This window comes from Pteronotus mesoamericanus, unplaced genomic scaffold, assembly GCF_021234165.1.
Source record: "Pteronotus mesoamericanus isolate MK-2021 breed Mesoamerican mustached bat unplaced genomic scaffold, CSHL_Meso_final contig_1, whole genome shotgun sequence".
Taxonomy (NCBI): Eukaryota; Metazoa; Chordata; class Mammalia; order Chiroptera; family Mormoopidae; genus Pteronotus; species Pteronotus mesoamericanus.
The window spans coordinates 4,578,616-4,585,395 of NW_026554998.1; positions in this window are offsets into that span (position 1 = coordinate 4,578,616).

Here is a 6,780-nt window from a genome sequence, read left to right on the forward strand (position 1 = left end):
AGGCCGTGCTCCTTGAGGAAGGAAATGGCACCTTACAGCACCCCAGAGACTAGAGTGGGAAGTGCGACTCCACACGGGTGCACTGTGCGATTCCACACGTGTATGTATGCATGCACACGCATAAGGCACAGGAAAATCCTGCTAGTGGTTCTACCCAAGCAGGGCAACACAATTTGGTTTTCTCATTTGACAACATCTGTATTTTGCACAATGAACTCATTATTTTAAGAAATGTTACAAGTTCGGAAATGGCCCCGCCTGCTGTGGCTCAGTGGATTGATCACCTGCAGGCAAACCAAGAGGTCCCTAGTTCGATTCCCGGCCAGGTCACCTGCCTGAGTTTCAGGCCAGGTCCCCTGTTGGAGGCGTGCGAGGGGCAGCTATCCATCCAATTGACCTCTTCCTCCCTTCCCATGTCCCTAAAAATAATAAAACCTTTTTTTAAAAATTTGGAAATGTTAAAGTACAGGAAAGTACTATAACATGCATCTTGATTCCACTGCCTTGAATTGACTACTACTATTTTTAAAGAAACAAAATTGTATTCCAGGTGAGTCGAAACCTAAATGAAAAGTAACACTACAAAGTGTAAGGAAGATGCTGAAGGAGACGCTTTCCCAGAACTGGGAGGAGGGCTTGTTAAACAAAACCTCAAAGGCAAACCATCCCTTTGGCGAAACACTGAGGGCTCTGATTACATCACAATGAGAGGTGTTGAATGGGAACCAGCCCGCAGCCTGGTGACCCATGACCAAGCAGAAGACATTTGCATGTTTAAAACAGACCAAGGGCGCCCTGGCCAGGTGGCTCTGTTGGCTGGAACCGTCCTGATGGCCAAGGTTGCGGGCTCAACCCCCAGTCTGGGCACATGCAGGAATCAGCCAATGAATGCATCAGCACCTGGAACAACAAACCCATGTTTCTCCCCCCCCCACCCCCCGTCCCTTCAAAATCAATGGTTTTACAAAAACTTAAAAGACAAGGGGCAAAAATAAATAAATAAAAAATAAAACAGACAAGGGGCTGCCAACAGAATGTACAAGCAGCTCCTGCGATTCGACAAGAAAAAGGGACACAGGAGAAAATGGGCAGAGGAGAACCAGCCTCCCACAGAGAGAGACCTCAGTGCACCCCCAGAGCACAGGGAGGCGCCGAAGCTCTTCAGCGATCAGAGACACGTGCATTAGAGCAGCTCCATGCCCGCCCCGTCCACTGGCAGTGATCCGGAAGGGACGGCGCTGCGTGCTGGCAGGCCCGGGGACACGGACCGCACCCATGGCCTCACAAACCCCGCCTCTGCCTGAGGGAGGGCACGTGACAGGCCCTGCCTGCCGAGGTGCCCACCCCGACGGTCTGTGAGGAAAGCAGAGGCCGGCTGTGTCCCTGAGCGGGCAGCGAGGGCGGGAAGCTGCTCCCCCAACCCAGATAGCGGCTGGTGGCTCCAGGCAAACCAGGACGGGAGGTGTGCTGGTAGATTTTACCTGTCACCTGGGCCCGGCCACAGGTGCCCAGATAGTTGCCCTTGGGGGTGTTTCTGGAGGAGATGAACACCTCAGTCAGTAGACTGACCCAAGCAGATGTCCGGCCCCGCTGTGGGTGGGCCTCGCCCAGGCCACTGCAGGCCGCAGTGCAGTGAGAGGCCGAGTGGACAGAATGCCCTCCCCACCTGACTGTCTGACCCGGGACCCGGCCTGCTCCTGCCTTTGGACTCAGGCTGGACCGGAGAGGCCGCCGTCGGCCCTCGGCCCTCCTGGGTCTCTGGCTCACTGCCTCGGCCTCAGACTTTGGCCTCCACAATTGTGCAAGCCAATTCTTGTTTTATGTTATTGCCAATTTTAGATAAACACGAATTACCTTTAAAATAAATGTTTGATTTGATGTGATATTTAGAATTTTTATGTATTTAAAATATTTATTAAAACATGACCATTTATTATGTATACAAACATTTCTATACACCATTGATACCTACATGTATCATACAGATAAGTAAATGGCTTCACTTATACATCATACAAACAAAACTGTAACTTATTTACAAAGAGCTATTGAAGAATACAGCAGGTTAAGGCATAGAAGAAACACATTCAAACCTCCTCCACAAAGAGATTCCCCCTCACACCTTAACCCATGGGCCTGGAATAAAATAATGGGCGTTAAGGATGGAAGGTTGCACATTGTTATTTGCCCCAAGGGGTTGATGGGAGGAGGTGGGCTGGGGAGGCAGCGGCTGGGGCTGCGCCATCTTGGCTGAAGCCTGAGCCTCTCCGAGCCCGGCCTCCCCCTCCCTCGTAGCCGGGAACAGTGCCTGCCTCGCAGGACCCTCCGGGGACGGGGCACTGACGCTCCGCGTGCCTGGCCCTGGGGGAGTACTCAGGGAACAACGTCCTTTGTTGTGTAAGGACAATGATGACAGTATGAACTCCTGCCTTCAGCTGGGACAGGGACTTGGGAAGGCCGCGGAGGGTTAGCTCTGGGAGTGGAGACCGCCGCCCCAGGCCCAAGCCTGCTCGCGTCTGGGCGGGCAGGGGGCCGGCGAGGCGGCCAGTCCGTAGGGCTCGATGTAACGCAGCGGCCCAGGCTCCAGCGCGTGGCGGGGCCTGGGTGGCCTCTGTTCTGGAGACGCGCAGAACCAGCCGCCTGGAAATCAGCCCTGGGCCCCGGCGGACCCCGGGACGCGAGCCGGCTTTTGTCGCAGCTGCGCCACAGCTGTGGTCGGGCTGTCGGTTTCGAACGGCTCCAATTTTTTCTTCCACGCTCCGTGTGGGGGAAAGACCTGGACGGACGGTTGCGCTGCCCGTGCCCCCCGAGCCCCGGCCCGGTCTCTCGTGAGCACGTGGACACGGGGCCTGTTTGCCGGCATCCCGGCAGCCGGGCCCGGCGGGTGCGGGCGACACGGCAACTGCGAGGAGCCTGTCCCCGAGGTTCTCTCCCCTCCCTGCTGCTGAGCAGCCGGGAGCAGGGCCGTTTCACAGCTAGGGAAACTGAGGCAGGAGTCGCCCCTGCAGCCTGCCGGGAGTGGAGGCGTGGGGGCCGAGGCCCGCAGGCCGGCGCTCACAGGCTCCAGGCCACAAGTGGACCAGGACAGTGCTGGTCCTGGGGGCGCCCCAGCGGCAGGGCCCTGTGTCCCGGGTGAGCTCAGCCCTCCAGCTGGGGGGCGGCTCGGGCCTTTCCGTTGCAAACAGACTCCTGAGGGGGGAGGACGGGCTGGGAAACCCGAACCCAGGCCTGGTGCTTCTAGATCAGATGTCAGCTAAGACCAGGAGGCCAGGCCAGCGGAGCCCCGGGGAAGGAAAGTTACCCAGAGGCTCGGGGAACAACCTGGCTTGGCCAGTGCTGGGCCTCCGTCCTCCTGGGGAAAGGGGGGTGGGGGGCACCCACAAAGAAACTCCAGTGTCTGCGCCGGGGGCTTCGGCCTCTGGGCAAACTGCCACCCTCATAACTGAAGTCTGCAGAAAACATGAAAGCATTTTGAAAAACTAAAAAACCCATAGATGGCTTTAACCCCATCATTCAGGTAAACCTTGCCAACATTTTTATGTCTACTCCGTGACTTTGCTGCGTATGTTTACATATATTCTTATAAAAGTGGACACCGCGCGCTGTCTGTAGCCTGCTGCTTCCGCCCAACCACACGGCAGGCTCTGCTCGCCCAGGACCGAGCGAGCCCTCGGCGCGGGCGTCGAGCACGAATCCTTCCCTCTCCCCAAAGGCCCCGCGTAAGTGGTTGGTGGAGAAGCGCAAGGAGGCAGGTGGGGAGTGGGAAGAGAGGCCTCAAGAGACGAGATTTCCCAAAGTGGGGACGGAGGAAGCGGCCGGAGGAAGCGGCCGGAGGTGTGCGGCGCAGGCAGCCCCGGAATAGGCCCTGGGGGCGGGGCGGGAGCAGCTGCTGCCCCCCACGCGCAGCCCAGGCCCCCGGCTGAGCAGCTGGCAGCCGGCCCTGCTCCCTGTCCGGAGCCAGGCAGAGCTCCGCCAAACCCGGCGCTAACGCGGGGCTCCTGGAGCGGGCAGGGTTTCTGCGGGCGCCCCCCGCCCCCCGCAGCCTGGCCCCCGGAGGCCCCTCCCCGTTCACACCTCGGGAAAACGAAGCCAACCTTTCCCCGGGGGAGGGCCCGGGTGACAGGCGACAGGCGGGGAAGCTCCCTGGGGTCTCCTTTGTAAACAAGGGCACCCGCCCCTTCCTGCGGCTCCGCTAATCGCCCGCCAAGGCCCCACCTCCCAACACATCCCACTGGGCCTGCGTTTTCGGCCACGACTGTGGGGGGACGGCAAGGACAGTCCGTCTATGGCAAATTCTGTCATGGAAAATGCCCCGCCTCACGGTTTCCCACTGGTCCCGGCCAGTCTGGGAAGCACGTGGCACCTCCTTCGCTCTCCGGGGACAGTCCCTCCGGGCCGTCCCTCGGGCGCACGGCTCGCCGCGGCGTGTTCTGCCTGGGCCGCAGGGCCCAGGCTGGGCTCCAGGTTCTCCACTACGAAGCGGCCACCTGTCCCCCTGTGACTACTGAGTGTCCTGGGGGAGAACACTGAGGAGACACAATCTCGTCCCGTCTCCACATTTGCGCACGAGCCCCGACGAGCCCCGGCGCCCCGCCGGACCTGCCTGCGGAGGGATCCGCGCTGGGAGCCCGCTCGCCTCCTCCCCGCGCCCCTGTGGCCCGGGCACTTCTGTGAGGAGCGCCCTGCCCTGCCCTGCCCCGCCCCACCCCGCCTTTGTTTGCGTCACTGTGGCCTCGAGGACAGGCCTCGGTACATCACAGTCCGCAGCGCCCGGCCAGCCGCTGGCCCGCGGCGAGGGCGACCCGCACGTGGGGCACCGTCAGCGGAGCTAGAAGCGCGGGGCCGGGACAGGCAGCACCGCCCCGCAGGGCACCACGGCGGCAGCGCACCGGCGCCCTGCGCCAGGCCCCTCCCAGGGGCTGCGACACGCCCCTCGCTCCACGTCGGCCTAGGGAGACACGGCCTCGGACGTGACGCCCCGCGTCTGCGCATGCGCGCTCCATTGCACACCCTGCCCCGCCCCCGTGCCAAGCCTGGGTCACATGGCCGCGCCTCCCCGCAAGGGCCATTGGGAATGAGGGCTAGACCCTGCGCGTGCGCACGAGGCGAGGCTGCGGCGACAGGCGCCACCCGCTGGGGCCGGGAGGTCGCGGGAGGCGGCGGGGTAGAGCGGCTCCGAAGGGGTGGTTTCCAGTCTTGGAATTAGGCGTCGCCTGAGTGGCTGACCCCGGGAGCGGGGAGCGGGGAGCGGGCAGTGGCAGTCACGGAGCCGGGGTCCCGCCGCGCCGCCGTGGGTTCAGGGGTTGAGAAGAACCAGGCGCCGGGGGTGGCGGGGGCGGCCTGGGTGGTTGGAGCGTCGGCCCGTCCGGCCCGGTGCGGCGTGATCCGGTCAGGGCGCCGGCAAGAGGCGACCGGAGTGTAATAGCAACAGCGACCTCGCTCTCCATTCTCTAGAAAATCAATTTAAAAAAAAAAAGAAAAAAAGCAGAGGTGAGAGACCTGCCCTCTCAGAACTGCAAGACACTGAAGGTACAAATAAATGGAAAATGGTGCCTTACTCTTGGTTGGAAGGATTGTTAAAATGTCTTCACTTCCTAGAACCATAGATTCAGTGCATCCCTATCAAAATACCAAAGGCATTCTTCTCCGAATGAGAACTAACGCTACAGTTTATATGAAATCACAGAAGACCCCAAGGAGCCAAAGAACTGTTGACAGAGAACAAAGTTCAAGGGTTCGCGCGCCCCCCGATGAAGCTGCAGGAATCGGACAGCAGGGCACTGGCATACGCGCAGGCGGAGGGCAAGGGAAGCGGAGCCCGAGAGGAGCCCTCGGGGCTGTGGGCAGCGGAGCGGCGGCAGAGGCGGCAACACGTGAGGTCGGGCCGCTTCCTTACACCGGATACAAGAACAGACTCAGAGTGGATTAAATGTTTCAGTCTTCGGCTTAAAACCGTCCAACTCCTAGGAGACAGCACAGGCCGCGAACTCTCAGCGTCGCCTTGAGCAGCATCTCTCCGGGTACGTCTTCAGGCGAGAGCCATAAGAGAAAGGAAGTGCAGACATGGAACTGTTATCAGATGAAAAATTCTTTGCACAGCGAAGGAAACCATCAGCAACATGGGTGCCGAGGCCTTACGTGCGCTTCCTGTCCGCCACGCCCGCTGCCATTGGTCGCTGGCTCCTGCGACACCGAACGGCCGACCTAGGACAGAAGACGGGGCCTCCGGCGGGGCGGGAGGATGCGCGGCGCCCGGGGCGGGGGCCACGCCTCAGGGGCATCAGAGGCCCCTGCAGGGCGGACCACGGGGCCCCGCCGCCGGGTTCAGGCGGTCGGGGCTGAGGCCTGGACGCTGGCATTTGTTTGTTTATTCTCACCCCAGGACATTTTTTCATTAACTTGAGAGACAGGAAGGGGTAGAATCATCGCTGGGCCCAGGCATGTTCCCAGGTTGGGAATGGAACCCACAACCTTTCGATTTACGGGATGACGTTCCAGCCAACTGAGCCCGCCGGCCAGGGCGTACTGGGCGTTTCTGACAGGTTTCCGGGTGAGGCTGAGGGAGGAAAAGGCAGAGGATACAGAAGGCGAAGGGCAATTCGGGAACCCACACCTGAGCAAGACCGGGCCTGAAGGTTTCCTAAATCCCTGTAGCTGTCAATCATAGGAACGAGGCTCAGAGGGGACACACCCCGTGGGGCCAGGGCTGTGCATTCAGACCCCGCGCCTTCTCCAGGCCACTGTCCCCGGTCCCGACACTGCCGCCTCCCCACAGCGAGC